Source organism: Lissotriton vulgaris, chromosome 9 (assembly GCF_964263255.1).
Source record: "Lissotriton vulgaris chromosome 9, aLisVul1.2, whole genome shotgun sequence".
NCBI lineage: Eukaryota > Metazoa > Chordata > Amphibia > Caudata > Salamandridae > Lissotriton > Lissotriton vulgaris.
The window spans coordinates 134,957,167-134,980,971 of NC_141697.1; the positions used below are offsets into that span (position 1 = coordinate 134,957,167).

The 23,805-nt window shown below is 48.9% G+C and overlaps 1 protein-coding gene across 2 annotated transcripts in view; it reads right to left on the bottom strand.

Moving 5' to 3' along the window:
* The window catches only part of NDUFAF1 (NADH:ubiquinone oxidoreductase complex assembly factor 1), a 149,559-nt gene that overhangs the window by 88,101 nt on the left and 37,653 nt on the right, over positions 1 to 23,805 (bottom strand). The gene's annotated exons all lie outside the window — the stretch shown is intronic.

The following is a 23,805-nucleotide window of genomic DNA, read 5'->3' on the forward strand; positions in this document are numbered from 1 at the left end:
ATAATGACTTTGCAAATGGTTTTTATGAATGATGTACAGTATCCCCATGCTGTGCAGCATGGGTCAAGATTTTCTTTTAAAATTTTGATGAGCCACCCGCATGGTTTTGTAGGTGCGCGCACCATGTGTGCGCTCACCAACAAAATGACACAGCTGCAATTTTTTCTGTTTTAGTTACTCAGCTGAGTTGGATAAGTAACTATAAAGAAACAAATGTGTGAATTAGACTTATTTTAACCCATTGGGCGAAGCCGCGATTCTGCGCCTGTGCGGCCGTTTTTAAGAGTGGGTGGGTTCATGACGGCCCCCAGTCGTCATCGGCACACGAGCACCGTCATCAGCATGGAAGGGGTTAAAGCAGGTTCGGGAAGCAACACGGAGAAAGGCAACAGGTGCATGTAGCACAGGTTATGGGGGAGTGAAAGAAACATATGGGACAAGGTGACAGAAGCACCATGGGGGAGGGGGTGGATGCAACATGGAGGGGAAGGGTAGGGGAAAGGAAATAAGAGAAATCAAAGTGGAGCACAGGGAGCTAACCATGAAATTGGCGAGGAGAAGCACAAAGGTAAGAAAGCAACATGGGTGGATGTGGGAGAAGCACACAGGCGAAATAAAGAGAGGAACATAGAGAGATGCGAATGGCGTGGAGAGAAGTAATGAGGGAGACAGCTGCAAAATGCACTCTTGTGGAATGCTTAAATAAAAAGAAAAAAGTAGTGCTTGAAAAGCGAGCAGTGTAAGGACAGAAGTAATGCGTCTATGATCCAGGGAAGGGACAAGCACTAGATGAAATTGGAAACACTAAACAAACTTTCAAATAAGAAACACGCAAATGAGAGTAACAATGAAGCCAACCAATGGTATACATTCGGTGGGCTCTAAGCCCACTGTAGGCTAACAATAGATCCTGCTATAGCAAATGCTTGCACTGCCTTGAGCTGAGACCTATAAGGGTAAAAAGCAGAGATTAAACAAGCATTTGCAATGTAATAGGTCTCGCATTTACACAAGTTTGAGCTATTGGCATTGTAAATGACAATGCCTTTTATTTAATTACTAGCAGCCCGTCCCGACGTTGTCCGGGTATGAATTGCTGCCGGCCAGTAGAATATTGTTTTGTAGGATTTCGTTTTGATAGCATTTCTTATCTGTGACAGGCCTGTGAAACGCTCCGATTCACAGTGCACTGCTGATGCACTTAAGAGTGCGCGTTCAGTAGTGTGTGAACTCGAGTTTCCCTACTTTATTTTTCCTTGCAATATTATATAGCGCGAACTCGACAACATGGCATGAGCACAATTTACATTACAGAAGAACACATTCATTTGTGGTAGGCACGAGGAGACAAAGCGATTTGCCTGGAATCACAGGATGTTGAGCTGATGCCGAGATTCGAACGTAGCTCCCCAGCTCTGAAGTTCGCAATTCTAGAACTTGTCAGCGGTAGTTGTGTCTAAAAGTGCATGTCGGTGCTGGCTATCAATGAGAGTGACCTGTGCATTTTTCAAATGGGTGGTGAAAAAATATGAGTATGTTGCTGGAGATGTGGGCCGCCGTGCACCAATGTACTTACAAGGGGAGGGTAAACGCCCATTATTCCGCAACTTTCTTTCCGCATACCATCACTCCGCATACTTTCATTACGAAAGTACCATGACTCTGCAATGACATTATAACGCATGGCATTACATTTTGATATGCTTTTACCACGCATACATTTACAACAAAATTCGTTGTAAATGCATGAATGGTAAAAGCATGTTTTTTTAAATGTTTGGATAAGGTAAGTATGGGTTTAGGGGTAAATGTTTTGGAGTACTGAGGTATATGTTTTGGGGTGTTTGGGTATTTTAACGGTTCAGATATAGTTTTGGGTTATGGGGTACAGGCGTAGTTTTAGGGTTTAGGGATAGGTATGGGTTTTGGGGTACAGGGGTATTTTTAGGGTTCAGGGCTAGGTTTGGGTTTTGGGGTATAGGGGTATTTTTAGGGTTCAGGGGTAGGTTTGGGTTTTGGGGTACAGGGGCATTTTAAGGGTTCAGGGGTAGGTTTGGGTTTTGGGGTACAGGGTTATTTATAGGGTTCAGGGCTAGGTTTGGGTTTTGGGGTACAGGGGTATTTTAGGGTTCAGGGGTAGGTTTGGGGTTTGGGGTACAGAGTTATTTTTAGGGCTCAGGGCTAGGTTTGGGTTTTGGGGTGCCAGGGTATTTTTAGGGTTCGGGGTAGGTTTGGGTTTTGGGGTAAAGGGGTATTTTAAGAGTTCAGGGCTAGGTTTGGGTTTTAGGGTACAGGGGTATTTTAGGGTTCAGGGGTAGGTTTGGGTTTTGGGGTACAGTGGTATTCTTAGGGTTCAGGGCTAGGTTTGGGTTTTGGGGTACAGTGGTATTTTTAGCGTTCAGGGCTAGGTTTGAGTTTTGGGGTAAAGGGGTATTTTTAGGGTTCAGGGGTAGGTTTGGGTTTTGAGGTACAGGGGTATTTATAGGGATATGGGGTAGGTTTGGGTTTTGGGGTACAGGGCATTTTAAGGGTTCAGAGGTAGGTTTGGGTTTTGGGGTACAGGGTTATTTATAGGGTTCAGGGCTAGGTTTGGGTTTTGGGGTACAGGGGTATTTTAGGGTTCAGGGGTAGGTTTGGGTTTTGGGGTACAGAGTTATTTTTAGGGTTCAGGGCTAGGTTTGGGTTTTGGGGTGCCAGGGTATTTTTAGGGTTCGGGGTAGGTTTGGGTTTTGGGGTAAAGGGGTATTTTAAGGGTTCAGGGGTAGGTTTGGGTTTTGGGGTACAGTGGTATTTTTAGGGTTCAGGGCTAGGTTTGGGTTTTGGGGTACAGTGGTATTTTTAGGGTTCAGGGCTAGATTTGAGTTTTGGGGTACAGGGGTATTTTTAGGGTTCAGGGGTAGGTTTGGGTTTTGAGGTAGAGGGGTATTTATAGGGTTCAGGGCTAGGTTTGGGTTTTGGGGTACAGGGTATATTTATAGGGTTAAGATGGGTTAGTGTTTAAGGGTGTTGGGGTATTTTAAGGAGTAAGGGTGGGTTATGATTATGGCGTGCAGGGGTATTTAAAGGGAGCAGGGTGGGATTAGCACACGATATGAGACATGGCATGAAGAGCGGAACGTACCACACGCCCCCAGCGTTTGTCACGCCCCCAGCACACGCCCACATCACAATGCAGACACGCCCACAAGGGACTACTTTGCTGGCACGGTTCTTTTACCTTTTATATGTATATGGTGGGCGTCTGCATAGCCCATGTCCTTCTGCTGCAACTGCCCTTTCCAACGCTGTATTGGGTGTTGTGATTGGTGCTGTGCTTCCTGAGATTACCCGCCTCAAAGGTTTGGGCTCTCTCTTTATTATATTAGTATGGATTAAAACAGATAAATAAAAGGCATTGTGATTTACAATGCCAATAGCTTAAATTATCACAAAGGTTAGACTTATTGCATTGCAAATACTTGTTCTTTTCTGCTAGCAGGACAACTAATTTTCTGGGAGCAGTATACAACAAAAAAGCTGGGAAAAATTCTTTAGGGATACTTTCTGCACCTTTCTCCATAAATGTCCACTGTTCCACAAGAATCCGTTTATGTTTGAGAATGATGCAATCAGTGTTAACATCTGTGGCATTCTGATTTCCTCATCTTTTATGAGGATCTCTTCTGGAGAGTCCTTGAATTGTGACTGAAGTGGCCGGTGTGGAGCAGGGAGGACAAGGTTGTCATCACTTAGAGAGAGGAATACTCCTTGCAGTGGTGTTTAACAGAGCTAATGCGATGGACAATGGCCCTAATCCAAAAGTCTGAACCAGAATCGACCATCCCTCCCGATGTGTCCATGCAAAGAAGAAAGAGCTCATTTGAGGACAACATTATTTTTCACTCACTTGCTATAAAAAACACTGTGTAATATGTCTTTATTTTGAGCATTCTAGCTCACCCTAAAAACCACCACAGATCTTTTCTGCTATATATCGACTATAAAACAGCATTGTTTTACTTTAAGAAGCAAGGGTGAGCAAGTTTGAAAACTCTGTGCAGAGAAGCGCAAAGTATGTGAAATATGCCTTCTCCGTAAAGTGCAGTTCACACTCAGAAAATACCCATTAATTAAGTTATGTGGAGAATTGTCATGCCCTTAGATGAGATGCCTTATGAACCCACACCAAAGCATCCCGAAACATCTCCAAACATTCAGCAAGGCTCCAAGCTGCAGCTAGCTAACAAAGTGTGTGGGGGTGATCTGGTTCATATCCTGGCCATGGCGAAAACCAGGAGACGCGGACCCAAGTAGTTGGAATCGAGGGGCAGGACTTTTGAGGAAAGTGTGTCTTAAAGGCTACCCCTACTACCGCTCCCCTTGAGATACATGCAATCCACCATAATAGGGCGGATATAAGACATATGAAAAACCGGAAGGAAGATAAGTATACCTTCCATACCACTGTTGAGAGTGCAACTTTATGCATCCTCCAAATGAAAAGTTAGGTAAATCCTATCTGTATAACCAGGGAGGGAACTTCTATTTCCCCTGAAGAAAGCGCGGGACCCAAGAGGTCAGTTTTAAGGGTTGAAACATGTTGGCAAGATACCAGGCAAAGACACTAGGGTCATAGGACCATCACCTCCTGAAGACCCCTTGTATATATAATTTTTATATCCCCTATGCCTCCACTAATAAAGGGATACCTGGAAACGCAGGAGGATTTTTATCTTTAGACCCCCTGGCCTATCTCTTAAAGTGCTCCCTGGAATATGGTTGAACCCACCCTGACCTTTAGGAGTCAGGGTGAACCCGAGGATGGCGGGTAACGCCACACGAGTTTACACAGGCAGGCAGAAGATCAACTGTTTTTGTTCAGTCACCCTGTTTTTAAATAAAAAACATGGCTGCCACTGGATCTTGTGTTTCCTATTTTCATTTGTAACAGTTGCTTTAACATCACGATCACTTCCGCCTTTTTTGTAGTTTTAAGTGGTAGCAGGTATGGTGCATATTTGGATGGCCCGCTGACACACTTTACATTCCTTTCCCCTGTGAACAAGCGTTTTTCAAGCCTGCTGGAGTTCATTTCTAGATGTGCGATTTAGGTTATTAAATGGAATGAAAACTGCTTAAACGTCGTGCAGCAGACAACTGTTAATTCATTATTTCCATCTGATACATTTGTCATAGGAAGCAAGCTTGTATCAGCTCAAGGAGGAGACCCACGATGCAGCCTGGTGCCTTGACGAGGTTGTTTATCACAGTGAAATGCTGCTGGGAAAGACACACAGCGCCTTGCCGATATCGCACAGTGACAGCTGAAAAAACACAAAGTGGACTACAAATGCAGCCTGTTCCTGAATCATAGCAGCGGGGAGCAAGGACCGGACTATAAAAGTCAACCTCCACCCCGCTCTCAGTGTTTGCTCTAAGAAGCACACAGTAGACAGACCAACTCCCATCTGTAACAAGCTGCTCGAAACAAACACAACCAAGGAAAACAAAACAAGAAGTCCCCAAATGCACACATAAACACTTATAGGGCAAGGACACTGTAGTTGGTCAGTGCTGCCGAGGGAGAAATGGAAATGATGTATTGGGAGCACCAACCAATGAGGAGCCAGCAAAAAAGAATGAGGCAGGAGTGAACAAATGGCAAGCAGCAGGTGGGATTACACTACTATAGTCATTACAACAGGTCTTCCAGCCAGGGCATGAGCTGCCTAGGCTCGTCATAAAAAGAGCCTACCAGTAAAGGATAAAGATACAGGAAATGTATGGTGGTGGCAGAAGGAGGCCTGATGTGAAATTAATGTAGGCAGCCTTGGTATTCGGACCGCTGTGTAGGAAGCTGGGTTTCTGTTGCAGTAAACCCCCCCTTACACACTTTTTGCCAGATGACTTCTGCACTTTGACTTGATGTGCCTTGGATCCCTGCCAAACAGGTTCCCAAGGCCTGTGTTCTTACCCAAAACTGTACCTTTGTACCCCTAGTAGGCACCTCTCTGGCCACACTTAAGTCCCTTGTAAAAGGTACCATGGGTACCAAGGGCACTGTGACCAGGGAAGGCCTCTAAGGGCTGCAGCACATATTATGCCGCCCTTAAAGGTCTTGTACATTGTAGGAAGGTGGATATCTGACTATGGTTACCCCCAAACTTTTTGCCTGGTGTTTAGCTGGTTTTTGACATAGTTGGCCTGGGATCCTGCTATTCAGGGCCCCAGGCTGATTGTTCTCTCCTTAAAATGGACTCCATGTACCTTAGGTGCATACACAATTGGAACTGGTTCACCTTATAGGCCCCTGTAACAGTGTACCATAGGTACCCAGGGCATAGGTGAAGCCAAGGCCTACCAGGGGCTGCAGCATGTATTGTGCCACCCCTGGCCTGGCCTCCATATTTGACACAACTGGCTGATCACTCAGCTGGGGCAAGTTGGTGTAATCACCTCTTGCTTAGGTGTAGTATATCTATACCTAACCTAAACTGGACACATATGTTCCTATCAGCCACTCCTATGGAAGGCCTCATCAATCCTGGAGGCAGAGTGCTTGGAAATATGTGAGATGGTGCTCTAGCATGAGCTGAGCCTGTCTGCAGCTGTCGGGAACCCCTCCCTTAGCTGTTCCGGGATATTGCCATACCATATATTCTTAAGTGCATTATAATCCTCGCAGTTATATGCTAACTTTGGTTTGGCTTTATCAAAACATGTTGAGTAAGGTGTCATACGATTTAGAATACTATCCCCTCGACAGTTCCGTCGACGGGGATAGCATTCCACCCTTCTAGAGGGACACGACATGTACATAGCCTTAACCCCGGTTAAAGTTAACCAGAGCCTCAGCATCACAAAATGGACACAGACACAAGTCTGACCTCCTGCTGCTGGGAGTCCTTCCAGCGAAGGAGGCTTGGACAAAGGGTTTCCTGCCTTGGGAGGTGCGAGCACCACCCCAGACAGGATTTTGTGTATTGGGTAGGACAGGGCTGAATAGAATCAGACATGCCTGGGGCACACAAGGTGTCCCCGTGCATAAGCCAGTCCAAACCGGTCCTGGGACTTTCCAGACCCAGGCCTGGCGAGGAGCTGGACAAAGGAAAGGGGATGTAACCGCCCCCCTTCCTGGTCTCACCCAGAGGAGGGACCTAGCAGGTGATCCACCCCTCAGATTGGGAATAAGAGTGGGAGCAGTGCCATAGCACCTCAGATCATCCTGAATCAACTTGAAACTAAGAAGACGACTGGACTTCGACATTCTGCTGCACAGAAGACTGAAGAGTATCTCCCTTGTGGCCTAGGAGTGGCCACCCTGTGAACACAGGCACCATCCAGCAACTCAACGTCTGCTTTGCCGCCGCCTCCCGCCGGAGCCCGAGCCCAGAGCCTGACAAGACCCAGACTCCCAGACTTCTCACCGCCCGATCCACAGTCCCTGCAAAGAAGGGACCCGTGGAGGCACCGAGAGACGTAGGACCGGACCTCTTTAAAGACCCCCGAGACGCTGATTGCGCAGCACCCGAGGCACCCTCGACGCTGTGCTTTGGGGTTTGAGAAGTCCCACAACTGAGCAGCCCTTGCACCGAAGATCAGCCCCCCCAACATCTCCACGATCTACGTGGGGCCCTTTTGCATCGTGCCACTCGACGCGCCATCCCGGCCACTTGCCACGTGGTCAGCGGCCATCTTGGTGATGAAACCTACAATCTACACTGCGGTTCTGGTTGCTCCAGACTTGCCCTCGCTCCTGTAAAAGAGAGCCCCCGCTCTGACCTTGCTGGTCCGAGTGATAAGCCCTTTTCACTTCCTGCGTGGCTTGCATTAGCCAAGGCCTGTTTGCTCCGATCAAGTTGCCGACACCGCCATCAGCTAGAGCCTTTATGGGACAGCTCGTGATCGACTCCTGGACGTCCTCGACCTCTTCGTGTCCACGTGGCTGCTGAGAGAAGCTACACCTCAACGCCTGTTTGCACCCAACATCGCCTGGATCCAATCTGGTTCCACGGTAGTCACTGGCTAGTGACTTTGAACATTGTCCCCTCTGCTTTCAGGTCTTCACCACTTCAGATCCACCCTTGGATCCACCGGAACTCTTCACATCGAGCCGCCTGCAGCATCTTCAGCTCCAAGCACCATCGACCTGCGTGACGAAACCCGACACTACTTCGCACCTGTGCACCCACTTCCTGTGGGTGAGGTAACTCAACAACGCCAGTGTTCCTACACTGGTACACACCTCTAGTGTCTGTGTCTAAAGTTTCACTCCTCTAGGTCACTCGGAAGGTTCCTAAAACACTAACTTTGTAACTTTTACGCACCATAGACAATGTATTGGTGAACGCGTGCACTTTAAGCACTGCACCCGAGTCCCGAGGGCCTTTCCCGACTTAGTCACTGCTAGTCCCGATCAGCTCCAGCGATTCCCAAGGCCCTAGGCCTACTTCCTTTTCGATTGGTATCTCTTATACCACTTTCTTAGTATATGGTTTAGTGGCCCCTAGGGCTCATCCATATTGTGCAACTTTTGTGTATTTAAACTGTGTTTTGTTTTAACGCTTGTGCTTCTGTGCTCATAAAGAGTATAGGGGATATTTGTAGTTAATCAATATATATATATTTTCAATATATATCTGTGTGGTGTCCTTTCATTTGGTATTCAAGGGGGTTGTATATGGTAAAACAGCTTGCTTCAAATGCCTTTCAGAGTTTAGCCTAAGACTGCTTTGTCCACGCTACTACTAGGATAGCTGGTCTATAAGGTTGACTTACAACCAATCATCATAAGGGTTGCTTGGCATAGTACAAGGTGATCACTAGAGCTAGTGAGCATCATATACCAGGCCAACTTCTCACATACATCAACACACACACCATTGCAGGCTGCGTCTTAAGGTGCAGAGAAAAGGGAAGAGTAGACATGGCATACATTCCTGTGTGCCATGCATGCAAACCACTATACCACTGGTGAGGGCACGGTTGCATGAACACTGTACCTCTACAGTGTCTAAGTCTAAGTGCAGTAAAGCCATACAGAGTATATGGTCTGGGAGTTTGTCATTACAAACCAAGCCAAATCAAACCAACGCCCCCTAAATACAGTATTTAGGGGCAGCCTTGAACCAAGAAGACAGATTCCCGCAACCTACGAAGAAGAAGGGTGAAAGAAGATGCCCAGCAGAGGAGACTGCAGAGAAGAACTGACTTTCCCCAGCTCTAACTACAGTTTCCAGAGATCCTGCGCCAAAAGTCACCTTGTCCTGTAGCCAACGACCTCCAGAACCCCTGGGAGAATGACTGCCTTAAAAAAAGACCAGCTTTTCTGTGAACAGCTGCTCTGTTCAAAAGAACCTCCAAAGAAAGACTACGAGCTGAGGACAAAGAAACATGACGCCTGGAACCACCACTGCACTCGACGCCTACCGCCCGAGTCCGAGTGGCCCACCAGTCCCAGCAAGGTTTCCAAGTGCTCCAGGGTCTGGGTCCACTATGGATTTACCACTCCAGGACTTCCCTATGTTGTCTGCAGGCTCTGCACAGAGAAACCACCCCAACTGCGAGTGACCCAGTAAGGTGAAATCCGACCTCAAAAGGCATTCCTGAATATGCCGCCCTGCGCCCTGAAGAGGACCTGAGGTGCACCAACATCCCCAAGCCCTCCAACTCACCTGCCCAGCTGTTGGTTCCTCCCAGAAGACTTCCTGGACCGAGCCTGCAGCCAAAACCCCAAACCAGCAACTCCCGTTAAAAACAACAGGGCACCCAATGCCGAATAAGCACCTCACACTGTGGGTGCACCTTGTGTGCTAAACCAGATCCCCTTTGCCCTGAGCTAAACCCTAGGAGCTTTGCCACATCCAAGTGACCTGCTCTTAAGCAGCCACCAATCAGAGGCTCCTTATCCCCCATTGGATAACATTGTGCCTGGGCACTCTGCACCTGGCCGCCCTAGTGACGCTGAGGGTGCTTTGAGAGTGCATCCTCGACCAAGGGGTAACCCTGGTTTTAACCCCAGAAAACCAACTCCCAAACCTAAGTACTTACCGTTAGGTCCATAACATTATCTCCCATAAGACTGCATTGACTACTTCCTTGTGAATATTGTTCTAATAGTGGGATGGGTTTGTATGAAACCCCAAGAAAGAGCAAATGCACAAAAACTGATTTACTTACCCTTTCGCTAGGAAATGTACCAGTGTGATATCTAGGCATATCACACCGAGTAGAAAAAGTTATTTAAAAAGTAACCTGAAAAGTAATATACAAAAAAATCTAATCTTAAAAGTAACTAAAAAGTTGTTCCAATTGTTTTATGAACAAGTGACTTACCTGTAACCGATCCAATTGCATTCAAAATTTACTTACCTGCATTATTCTTGAAAAGAATTATTGTACTAAACTGTACCAGGCCTGGCTTGGTTCTGGAAAATATAATACACATAAATAATATTTTTAAACAATCAATATGGTCTGAGATTAGTATTTCAGTGTGTGAAATCATTTCTTGTCTGAGTGTGTACAATAAATGCTTAACACTAACCTCTGATAAAGCCTTACTGCTCGCCCACACTACCACAAATAAAGAGTAATGTATTATCTACTTTTACCTCTGCCTACCTTTGGGGTTCCACTGGACTCTGTGCACACTATACCTTACTTTAGTATAGTATATACAGTGCCAGTTCCCTACACCCTGGCATGGATTGCTTCTGGTGGTGGAGGATGTGTGTTTGTGTTGGTTTGTGTGTGCGTGCGTGTGTACACAAATAATCCACCCAATGTTATAGAGAAACTAAAATGGCCAAAACACCCCTTCAGCACAGCCCTACGACTGTCACTCGGCAAACTGTAAAAAGTGAGTTTTTATCACAAGACCAAAGCACAAGAAATTATTTATGTAGATTTCCATGCCCACATCTTATCTCCTTCCTTAGCACATATAGATGAAATGACGCCAACCCACAGAGTGAGCTTTTCCAGCCGGATGGCTCAATGAGCTGAAATCTCACCTTTAAAATGTGCTCTGATTTGCAGGTTGCAAATTCCAATGCCAGCAAGGCATACACAGCAGTTCATCTTTCCCTGACCTCTGAACTTTGTACCATTACATTGGATATTTCTAGCACATGCCATTAATAGTGGTTACAAATGACAAAATGGCCATTTTTATGAGCTACGTAAAAACAAACATTATTAGTATGTCGTTATTGCATATATGTTGAGTGTATAAATGAAGCTTCCAGATGCAGTTTGTAGATGAGGGAGTCTAAGCCCATCCTCCCCATCACATTTTTCAGGCCTTAATACTTCTCTTTTGTGGGGTGTGTGCGCTTAAGTCTGTTCAAACCCCTTACCTTTGAACTCTAGGTCTGTACGAGTTCTGACTCCAGATGAATTTGCAAATACCAGGCCCCGTTTAAATGCTCCTTAAATGAACAGGTGAAGCTTTCAGCTTCGGTTTACTTTTCATTCCCATCTTTGTAAAACATTGGCTAGTAGGCCTGCTTCTTAAACCGAAGTAGAGAAAGTGCTGCGAGGAAATGAAATGAAATAAACGTATAGAGCAAAAACAATTGTCCAAAGGTGTCAAGGCGCTGATAGTAGTTAGTCTTAGGAAGGAAGAGAGGGAGAAGAACATCTGAGGCCCCAACACATCCATTAGAGAGTAAAAAGTCAAACATGTATGGCTTTATGGAATGGAACGTGAGCTTGAAGACTGGAGATGGAATAAGGAAGAGAATTCCAAAGCTTGGCTGCCACCACCGAAAAGGCTCTGCCTTCCCATCAAGGTTTTCGATACTTAGTAATGGTTAAAAGATTTCTGAATGAGGATCACAGCTGTCTGGGGGAGTATATCGTTGAAACACATTTTTAAGTCCTCCAGGCCTGATGTTATAGAGAACCTTATGAACGATACAAAGGGCCTTACAATTGATTCGCTTGTTCACAGGCTGCTAATGAAGCTTCCAAGTTCCCGCCCAGACTGATTGGAATTTGGGAACATCAACAATCAGTCTAGTTGCAGCATTCTGCACTAGCTGCAGTTTAGCTAGTACATTCTTATTGATATCCAGGTACAGAGTATTGCAGTAATCCAACCTGGATATAATAAGTGCCAAGGCCCCTTGCTTACATGCTGCGAGGGGGATAAAAGGAAACACTTTCCTAAGAGTCTTAATAATCTAAAAACAGGTTGAAATCACCCCGGTTGACTTGCAGGCTGAAAGATACATTTTTGCCGACCAATTCTCCAAGATTGTTTGCGGAGTCCGTTGGAGTGGGTAAATACCCCAGCCTATCTGGCCACCGCAAGTAGGTCCATATGGATGGTTGACTGCCAAAGATGAAGACCTCCATCCTGTCTCCATTAAGTCTTAGATAGTTTGTTTCCATCCATGTGGCCACAGCCTGCATACAGTCTTTGAAATTGGAAGCAATTGCCTCTTTGTCCTTGGTGATAGACACAAGAATGTGTGAGTCATCAGCATAGGATAAAGCTTGGAGCCCTAAGGACCTTATATGTTTTGCCAGGGGGGGAAACATACAAGTTAAATAATGTAGGAGTTATAGAGGAGCTCCGAGGAACGCCAAATGGCAGAGTTATGGACTCCAGACAAAATGGATCCATCCGAGACCTATCATTAAGAAAAGATTCCAAGAACTTCAGCTCTGAGTCTATGACCCCCAGTTCCTGCAGCCGATCAGCAAGCAGGGTCGGGGAGATGGTGTCAAAGGCTGCGGATAAATCCAAAAGGATCAAAGCTGCAGCCTGCCCTGCATCCACCATGGAATGGATATTGATGACTGCTATTACTAATGTAGTCTTGGTCCCACGATTACTCCTGAATCCACACTGAGAGTGATCCAGCAGTTTATATTGTTCCAAATAGGTCATCAGCTGGGCATTTAGGAATGTATCTAGAATGTTGGCAGATACAGGCAGCAAGGAAATAGGCTGACAGTTTTTTTTAAGTCAGGAGGGTCCATATTAGGCTATTTGAGAAGAAGCTTGACAACAGCCTTTTTCCACATTTTAGCAAAACATCCAGAAGTAATGGCTTTATTCAAAGTTCCAGTGAGATGTGGAACAATGATATTATCTCTCAGTTGCAAGACACAGGGTGATCGGGGTTCAATTGGGGAGCCTGTTATAATGCTGAGGAGATAGATCTCTGTCAGTTCTTGTTTAAGAGGAGTAAAGCAAGATAGGAGGGCAGTAGGGCTCTCTCTAGTGGTGTTGTCTCTAATAGACCTGGCCCAGCCTGAAAATCCAATTCAGAGGGAATAGGAGACTCGGAGTTGAGGCAGTCAGGTTTTCTATAGACATTGAGAACTTTGGTGTAAAAGAAATTGGTCATCCAATCATAAAAATCCTGAGAACCCTCTATGTTGGAAACAGTGGAGATTCCATCCCTCAGTCAATATGAAATGTAACCTCTATTACAATTCTGCCTTGCCATGGGATAACATGGCACTTTGCATTATTCAAGATCGGATCACTCAAACTATCCTCAATTATCTTAAATTGCTTCAATTTCTTTTCTTCCGAAGGGGTTACCAGGATCAGTCATCCGAGTATGTAAACAGACTTAGACCTTGAAAATGAAGAAAGGAAATTAAGGGTGCCATAATCTTAGTAAAGACTCTTGGGGGTAGGCTTGACACCAAATGGCAACACCTGGAACTGGTATTGGATACTAAAAATGCAGAACCTTAGGAATCTTTCGTGCTTTTCTGCAATTGGAATATTGAAGTATGCAACCATTAGATTTAGGGTTAGCATATATGCTCCAGTAAGAATTAAAGTTATAGTCCTCTGTAAAGTCTTAATTTTGAAATGTATGTTTTTATCCATTTGTTTACATTCCTCAAGTCTATCACTAGATGAGCCCTTTCCGTCGCTTTTGGGAACAGGAAAATGTTTGAGTAGGTGCCTCAACCCTGTCCATCTTCAGCACTATTTTTTTTGCCATCTGCTTCAGTAGGGGTTGGATTCGCGATTCCAAAGCCCACCTATTCTCTTTGTTGTCATCCCAGTCCTTACTTGTGAGGTTAGTACCAACTCCAGATATAGGAAACATCAGTTAAATGCTAAAAATGCTAGCCCCACACACCCTAGAATAGATTTAACCATTCTTATGCTTGCTTTACACAATTGTTCATGTAAGATCGATTGTATTTTCCAAGGTCTCTCTGTAGTGATCGATATGCTTGTGGAGAAAGAGGCACGGGCGGAATGCAACCTTAGGCTAATAGTGGCAGGGAACTTCAATGCTAAACTGGGGCACCCACCGTCTCTATCTCCAACCACCTTTGCCCTAATTACTCGAGACACTGATTGTAATGTAATGAATACTGGGGCGGGTTCTATCTTCCCTCCTAGCAGAACATGGCCTGGTCAACAAGGTCCCTAACTTTACTGACCAACATATTCCAACTTTCATAAAGCGGGGCACTGGGAGCACTATTGATTACATCCTTACCTCTTGGAGTATGTCCCCAGCTATTCTTAACTGTGAGGTCCTCACCCAGATCTATAGCGACCATATACCATTTCTGAAAAGATACAGCTGCTACATGTGCAATATAAGTTTAAGTCTTTGCCTTCCCAGGTCCTATCCACTAAGGATGCAGGGCGCAGGGTGGTATGGCGATCCGCGAACTTGAAGAGCATTATGTCTCAGGTTGTATGCAATAGTACTACCCTCGTGAAAAGTTGCAATCGCATACTTCGCGATCCGGCTCTCATTTTAACTGGTTTATCAAATCTGCTATTAAGGATAAAAATGATGCTTTCTAGACCCATTGCCCAGCCACATCGTCATGCCAAATCATGGTTTGACGAGGCATGTAGAGCAGCTAATGATTCTTTATGCAGGGTCTTAAAGCAAATTCCCAGAGAGCAGAGCTCGATCCAGGAAAGTAGAAAGACATATTAGCAAGCTATTAAAAGAAGGAAGTCAGAAATGAACGAGGAGAAATGAGAGTCCATTATGGGTGCTAGCCAATTTAAAGACCCACAACCTTTTGGGAAAGCAGTGCGATCTGTTTTATCCCCCATATTACCAACAGATAAAGTAACAGCCCATACCTCGGCTGAGGCATGGTTGGCGTACTTTTCTGGGTTGTATTCTACCGACTGCAAGGCTGACAATGCCCCAGCGCCGACCACCTAAACATGCTCTAAACTTGTTTTAATGAGGAGGAGGTTTTTAAAACAATTGTAGACAGTAAATGTAAGATGGCTCCGGGTACGGATGGCATTCTGCTTGACATTCTCAGGGAAGACCCAGTGTTCTGGACCCCGGTTCTCACTTCAGTTTTCAACTCTGTGGGCAGCCAGGGGGTGCCAAGGTCGTGGCGTTCATCTGTAATTGTCCCAGTTTTAAAACAAGGAAACATGTATGATATTAAATGCTACCACCCAATTTCCATTCTGGATTCTTCTGTAAAAATCATTGGGAGAGTTGTACTGGACCACCTACTGGACTGGACTAATGCCAACAGTATACTTGCTCCAAGCCAATATGGGTTCAGAGAGGGGTTCGGGACAAATAAATAGTGCCGTACACTCCACATTATTCTGGCAAAATATAAATAAGCCATGCGTGTTTCCACTCATTTGGCGTTTATGAACCTGTCTAGCACCTATGACTACGTCTCCCGTTCAAAGCTGTGGGTCATCTTAGAGAGCATGAGTGTTGATGTGGTGCTGGTTACATTCTTAAGGCACCTTCACCATGACCTTACAGCCTCAGTCAGGTTTGGGAGAGCTGGCGAATGCACATAGCCGTTCAGCATTAAGCGTGGGGTGAGCCAAGGATGTGTCCTTGCCCCAATCCTTTTTCTTCTCTATACGAACGACCTGGAGAAAACATTGGTTTCTGTTGGGGTAAACGTTCCTTTTGTAGAGAAAAAGGCTGTGCCCGCACTGCTACATAATGACGATGCAGTTCTTCTGGCAAGGACTGCCAACGGCCTAAAAAAACTTATTGTCAGTTATGTTAGCTTCATGAAAGACCTAGGCCTGGAGCCAAATCTTATGAAAACATTGACAATTATATGTGGCCCAAAAAATATCAAAACCCGTACCCTACATATTGAGGGCAAACCCATAGAGAGGGTTAGTTCCTTCTCCTATTTAGACTTGGGGTTTGATGAAGGGTTCACATGCACTAAAAACAGAATAACCAGATATACTCAAGCTGTAGGCACTACTTTCTCGCTTGCCATCTCTATAGGTAAATAGCCTATTGCTCCTATACTAGAGATAAACAACTGGAAATGGCTGCTGAACTTAACATATGGTATGGGTATCTGGGGTTGCAGAGATGTTCATGCAATGCAGATAGAAGAGAATAGATTCTGCCGCCGGTTATTAGGGGTCCTGCCCTCCTCTCCGCATTTCTCCATTCACCCTTCACTTGTTTGTGCGGACACGCACAAACAAGTAACGGCATCGTGCGCTAGCTGCTCCTCCTCTTAGGACCTGTAAGGTCCAGCTGATTCACGGTGATTAACAACGGTGAAACTGACTAATGCAGACTCTCGGGGGGCGTGGCCAAGATGGCGGGGTGAGCGGACGCTTCCTCCCGTAGCTCCTCCGGCCCGGCTCAGCTCGAGCCCCGTTTTCTGCGCTTCTCTCCCCCCGCAGCTGCCCTGCGGGTGAGAGGACTGTGCCGGAGTTCCTGGTGCACATATTGATACTACTTTGACTCCTATCGCCCCGGAGGAAGTACCCCGAAAGTTTGCTCAAAGATCGGAGCACGGAGGAGAGCCTGGGAGGCGGAGCGAATTGCAGTACTGTCCAGACGCCTCGGCTGGGCCTGGTGCTGAAAGCTGGCGATCCCGAGAGATCGGACCCGACGCGCTCCGAAGAATCACAGAGCCCTCCGGCCGAAGCCTACGTGACCGGTGTCACCGATACACAGCGGACTTTGGACCTTAGCTGGCGCTTGGGCCCTTCACTACCGACGACGGTGCATTGTGCGGCACGGACCCCGGATCTGGTGGCGAAGGCCGGAGGCATCTACACGGCAGCCGACCTGGGTGGACCCGCCGATGAAACTGTGAGACACTGGCTGCGGACTTTCCTTGCTTATTGTGCCCCGGGGGTCGCCGGCGGTCTCGCCAGCCCAGGCCGCTCTCCCGGGCCCCGCCCTGCCGCCATCTTATCCCTGAGGAGCTGGAGCTGGCGACCTCCACCCGTGCCTCTAGCGGGCGGGTGCCTACTTTCGCCTTGGCTCCTGAACTAATTTCCCGAGGGGTGCACTGCTGAGAGACCCTGACTTTGGCCCCCGATCGCCACCCTGGTCGGAACCACGACTGTCTCGCCCCGGCCTGGGCCGCCATTTTGTCGCTTGTGACGCAGCACTCTTGTCTTCGGCAGGGTCTCCACATCTGGTACCCGCGAGCGACTGGGCGCATCTGCGGCGGCCGGCCCTGAACCTTGCCCACTGCGGCGGCCACGATGACTGGGAGAGGAGGCTCGAAAAGGGGAGACCGCACCCTGCCGGACATGCTCAGCAGGGCCCAGCAGCTGCGGGACAGAACACAACCGTCACCGGGATCCTCCCGGGCATCGGCAGACGCAACTGGGGGCGAACCGCCGGTCACGAGGTCCTTTATGGAGGACCTATTTAGCTCCCTCAAGGACGACTTCCAGACACTAAAGAAGGAAGTGGCCAGCGAGGTCCGAGAAGTGCGCAGGGAGGTAGAGGGCCTTGGCGAGCGTGTTGACACGGTGGAAGCGGCGGCCCAGCGCCGAGATGAGGAGATAGTCCATCTCCAACAGGACGTTCTCCGTCTCCGAGAGCAGTGTGTCGAGCTCCAGGCCCACTCTGAGGACCTCGAGAACAGGTCCAGACGGAACAACATCCGGGTGCGGGGTGTCCCATCCGCGGACGAAGGGACAGATTTGGTGGCCTATCTACAGGATTTGTTCCGGGAGATTCTAGGAGAAGATGCAGAATTCCCGATCCGCATAGACAGAGCGCATAGAGTGGGCCGACAGCGCCAGTCATCAGCACCCCCCCCCGGACATTCTGGCGTTCTTGCCCGACTTTCCCTTGAAGGAGCGCATCATGGCAGAGGCCCGCAGGAAGCAGCCTTTAACTTTCAGAGAGTTCGGCGCTTTACCAGGACCTGTCCGCCATCACGCTGCAGAAGCGCAGGTCCTTCAGGATTGCTACGGACTTTCTGCGGGAACATGAGACGTCCTACTCCTGGGGTCACCCCTTCCGCCTAATCTTTAGATGGAACGGAGTGCTACACCAGCTGCGCTCCCTCCAAGACATCTGCGGAGTGTTGGGACTCACGGCCACGGAAGAAGACGGAACGACGCCCACATGGAGGCGCTCAGAGAGACGGAGCCGGCGGAGATCGACGAGGAGACAATCGCCGGCGACTGCGAGTCGCCCTGATTCCCCTACCATCAGAGCGGATATGGCGGAAGCCCTGAGAACGGCGGCCAGGACCTTGCCTGACTCCAATGGCGTGGCCTTGACGGCCTAACTTCACTCCGGGGGGAGAGATTCTTAGCCTCTACGATGCTGGGTTGGGGCTGGGGGTTGGGAGGGAGCGGTTGGAGGTGAGTGGCTGAACGTCCACTTGATTGGTTTCTACGGACTTGCCCGTTCGGGCTGGACTGAGACAATGGGGTGTTTTTATTTGTTTGTGGTTTTGGCTAGTTGCCATGGGTTGGTTCTGGGAGGGCTTAAGAGTTGTTCTGTTGTTGGTGGGGTCCCGTCCGATATTGCCCAAACACACGCGTGGCCGGTCTTGGCCTTCCCCGCGCGCCTGCCCCACGCGCCCCCTCCGCTGATCCCTCGCTTGCTGCACAGCGCTTCGATTCCCCGGGGGAGATGCCATCCTTAAAAGTAGTGACCCTTAACGTTAAGGGTCTGAACAACCCTGTGAAGCGCAGAGCGATCCTTTCCCTGCTAGAAGGGACGCAAGCGGACATATGCCTACTGCAGGAAACTCATCTGCTACCCAAAGATTGTCATAGGCTGCGCTCTGCCAAGTTCCCCACCCAATTCTTTTCTTTGGCGGCGACCAAGACTGCAGGCGTAGCCATTCTTTTAGCTAGCTCTTTCAGGGGCGAGGTGTTGTACAAATATGCCGAACAAAAGGGGAGGCTCCTAGCGTATCGCATGCGGCTTGGGGGTATTGCCTTCACGGTTGGCTCCGTTTACAGCCTGAATGATCACCAGGATCGCTTCCTGGAATCAGTGTTGGTGGACGTTACTGCCTCGCCCGATCGCCATGTTGTCTTGGGGGGAGACCTGAACATTGTCTTCGACTCGGCTATGGATAGGTCTGCACAGCGCTCCCCACAGGCGGGGGAGCTTTCCCGCGCGGTACAAGACCGGATTGCAGAGATGGATCTGCACGACCTCTGGCGCGCTATGCACCCCACCGATAGGGACTATTCCTATTTCTCCCACGCGCACCGCACTTATTCGCGGTTGGACTACCTCCTGGTGAGTGGACCGCTACGCACGGCCGCCACGGCGGCGGACATCGGGGTCCTGTCCCTGTCCGATCATGCGCCGGTTTCCGGCGTCTTTGCATGGCCGGCGGCCTCCCCCTCCAGAGGGATGTGGCGGCTTCGGGATACTCTTCTACATAAGAAGTCGGTTGTGAAGCGAGTGGAGGAGGTCATTCAGGATTATTTGGTCCACAATGGCAACTCCGACACGTCACAAGCGACGCAGTGGGCAGCCTTGAAGGCGGTCCTCGGGGGGGAATTTATCTCCATCTCCTCGGCCGAGAACAGGGAGCGGCAATGTAAGAGGGACAAACTTACTGCGCAGGTCAGGGAACTTGAGCAGGTCCACCGCCGTACAGGGGCTCCTCGAGTTTGGAGGCAGCTGAAAGCGGCGAGGAAACTCCTTTCTGCGCTGGACCTAGATCGGGCGGAATATGCTGCGTTGCGTCTGAAGCATGCCTTTTACACGGGCGGGGACAGATGCGGTAAGCTCCTGGCCCATCGGCTCAGGGCTGCACAGCAACGCAATGTGGTGAAGGAGCTGGTGGGTGCAGACGGGGTTTCTGTTTCCGGTGACGCGGAGGTGGCGGACTCCTTTCGTAGCTTCTACGAGGAGTTATATGCCGCGGAACCCTCCTCACCGGGGGACGCTGAGGACTATCTGGAGTCGGTGACCCTCCCGGTGCTCGAGCCCGCCCAGGCGGACCACCTAGAGAGGGACATCCATGTGGAGGAAGTCATCTCCGCTATAGCACGATTGAAACACGGTAAAGCCCCGGGCCCGGATGGCTACACGGCCTTGTTCTACAAGACCTTCTGCTTCACTGTGGCACCAATCCTGGCTCGCCTGTTCAACTCCTTCTCCGAACCGGGCGCTATCCCGCCGGACCTTCTTTCCGCGACTGTGTCGGTTATTCCGAAACCCGGGAAGGACCAGACCCTGTGTGGTTCGTATAGGCCTATTTCGCTTCTGAATGTTGATCTTAAGCTCTACACGGGGATCCTAGCGGCCAGGCTTGGACTGCACCTACCGGGCCTGGTGGAGGCGGACCAGGCTGGCTTTGTACCCGGTAGACAGACAGTTGACAACACCAAGAGAGTGACGCACATATTAGAAAAGGCCTCGCGCGTCCCGGGAGAGCGGATGTTGCTGTCGGTCGATGCGGAGAAGGCCTTTGATAGAGTTCATTGGCCGTACCTTGAGCTGGTTCTCGGGAAACTGGGAATCGGCGAGAAGTTCCGCACCATGGTCTTCAATTGTTATAAAAGACCATCAGCATCGGTACGGGTCAATGGGCACAGCTCTAGTACTTTTGTCATTGAGCGCGGTACGAGACAGGGATGCCCCCTCTCGCCGCTTTTGTTCGCCCTCTACATGGAGCCGTTTGCCCAGAGGATTCGCGATAATCCGGACGCTATTGGGGTTAAGATGGGTCAGTATACCCATACTGTTAGCCTTTATGCGGATGATGTCCTGCTGACCCTGGATGACCCCAGGAGGTCACTCCCTGCTTGCGTCCAGGAACTGAACGCCTTTGCACGCGTGGCCGGCTTTAAAATGAATATGGCCAAATCGGCTGCCCTCGACGTGTCGCTCGCCGCGGACACCAGGAGAGACCTCCAGCGTCTTTTCCCCATGCAGTGGTCCTCGTCCACGGTGCCATACCTGGGGATCCTGCTAGCGCCTTCGCTGCCTGAAATGGTCAAAGCTAACTACTCTTCTCTTAGCAAGAAGATTAAGGAGGAACTCGGCCGATGGAGCAAGGGCCTTCTTTCGTGGCTGGGCCGTATCGCAGCGGTGAAGATGACTGTGCTGCCTCAGATCCTGTACCTTTTTCGCGCTCTACCTCTCCAGCCCCCTGTGGGTTGGATACAGCAAGCGCAGGCTGACATCTCCCGTTTCGTTTGGCAAGGCCGCAGGCCTCGGATGAAGAGGGTTCTTTCCACGCTTGCTCCGGAGGCGGGGGGTCTTGGTATCCCGGATCTCCGGAAGTATTTTCAGGCGGCGCAACTCCGATATTTGGTGGAATGGAGCAGGTGGGAATCTGATAAGCACTGGCTCTTTCAGGATCAGGCGGTGGCGGGACGTACCCTTCAAGAGGTTCCATTCCTGCGACGCGCGCATCGCCCGGCTAATCTTTACGCCTCCTTTGTCACCCGGGTTCCCCTGCGGGTGTGGGATGCGGTTTGCGAGCCCCGCGAACTCACTACCTTCCCATCACCGTTTACGCCCATAGTTGGTAACCCGGACTTTACTCCGGGCTTAGAGCCGGGAGCTTTTTCCCACTGGGTGAGTGCAGGTTGCAGGGCACTTTTTCAGATTTACGGGCCGGAGGGCGTGCTTCCTTTCCAGCAACTCCGACAGGAATTTGGTCTGACGGAGGTAGACAGATTGCGCTACATGCAGGTCCGCCACTGGGCTCTCCAACCCCAAGTGCGCGACGTCGCAGCCCGTCAAATCACACCTTACGAGCGGTGGCTAGTGACCCGGACCTCGGATGCCAAGCTCATTACCGATCTGTATACATTTCTCCAACCCCCGACGTTTCATTATCATAATCCGGGGAGGGAGCGCTGGCACAGAGAGTTGGGCAGGACCCTGAGCCACAAGGAGTGGGACAAGATCGCATATCGGGTGAGGCACTCTGCGTACCACACTGGGCTGACGGAGACCTTTACTAAGGTGTCCACCTACTGGTATTACACCCCGGAGAGGCTCTATGAGATGCACAAACTCACCGACAAGGGATGTTGGCGGGGCTGCGGACAGGAGGGTACTCTATCGCACATTCTTTGGGACTGCCCGGTACTGACTGCTTACTGGAAAGAGGTCTTGGATGAGGTGGATAGACATTTTGAGATTGAACTGCCGCGCTTCCCGGCGTATGTCTTGCTAGGCCTTCCCAACGACCTAATGTACCCGCTGAAGTCCCGCAGGGGTAGACAGATTGCTATTGCGCTAGGCTCAGTGGTCCAAAATATCCTTGTCCACTGGCGCACCTCCACTGCCCCCTCCATCACTGGTTGGCTACATAGACTCTGGCAGGTACTGGGTATGGAGAAGATGTCGCTTACAGTGGCTGGAAATGTAGATCAGTTCGAGGAGCTCTGGCACCCCTTCCTGGCACTACTGTCCACAGAATTCCGGGAGCTCACATGTCCGAGGTACCTGCGCCTTATTTATTTATTTATTTATTTATTTTATAGCATTTATAAGGCGCACAGCTACCCACAAAGGGTTTCCCGGCGCCGAAATCAGCAAAGACACAGGGCACAGCTGGAGAGAGAGCAGATCCGAAGGCAAAGATTATTGATCAAACAACCAGGTTTTCACGCTTTTTCTGAAACTCCTGTAGTTTTCTTCTTTGCGTATTTGGGTAGGCAGTGTGTTCCAAAGAGTTGGGCCCAAAAATTAAAAGGATCTTCCGCCCAATCTAGCCCGTTTATACCTTGGTACCGCAAACTTCGCAGATGTAATTGAGCGAAGATTGCGATTTGGAAGGTAAGGCTTGGCAAGGTCTTGAAGATATTTGGGGGCAGTCCCAGCTTTAATTTGGAACAAATAGCTCAGGGTTTTAAAGCGGATCCGATTTTCGATCCTAAGCCAGTGAAGGTCTCTGAGATGTTTGGTGATTCTGGCATATCTGGGAATTCTACAAAGCAGTCTGGCCGCAGCATTTTGTACCAACTGTAGGCGTCTTATGACTGCTTTATTTGCACCCAGGTACAGGATGTTGCCGTAGTCAAGCCGAGATGTCACTAAGGCATTGACTACGGTCTTCTGGGTGGTCGATGGTAACATCCAGACAATTTTACGTAGCCATCTGAGAATAGTAAAACAGATACCAGCCACTTTATTAGCTTGCTGCACCATAGATAAGCTGTCATCAATGATGACCCCAAGATTTCTGACTTGGGTGGCAGGAATCGGGAGCTTGCCCAGTGAGGTCGGCCAATGGGAATCGCTCCAGAGATTTTTACTGTTCCCTAAGAGGAGGATCTCTGTTTTCTCCCCATTTAATTTAAGTTGGTTGGCCGACATCCAGCAGAAAATTTCATGGAGGCCTGTTTTAAGTGCAGAAGAATCAGACGAATCGGATTTAGATAATGAGAATAGAATCTGAGAATCGTCTGCATAGGTCATCAAAACAAGACCAAAGTTCTCTGCAAGGGTGGCTAGTGGGCGAAGGTACAAATTAAACAAAAGGGGACTCAGAATAGATCCCTGTGGTACACCGTGCGGGGAGTAGAAAACATCCGAACAGGCCTCAGAGGAGGTGATCTGGAAGGTCCGGGAGGATAAATAGGATTTGATCCATTCTAGCGCC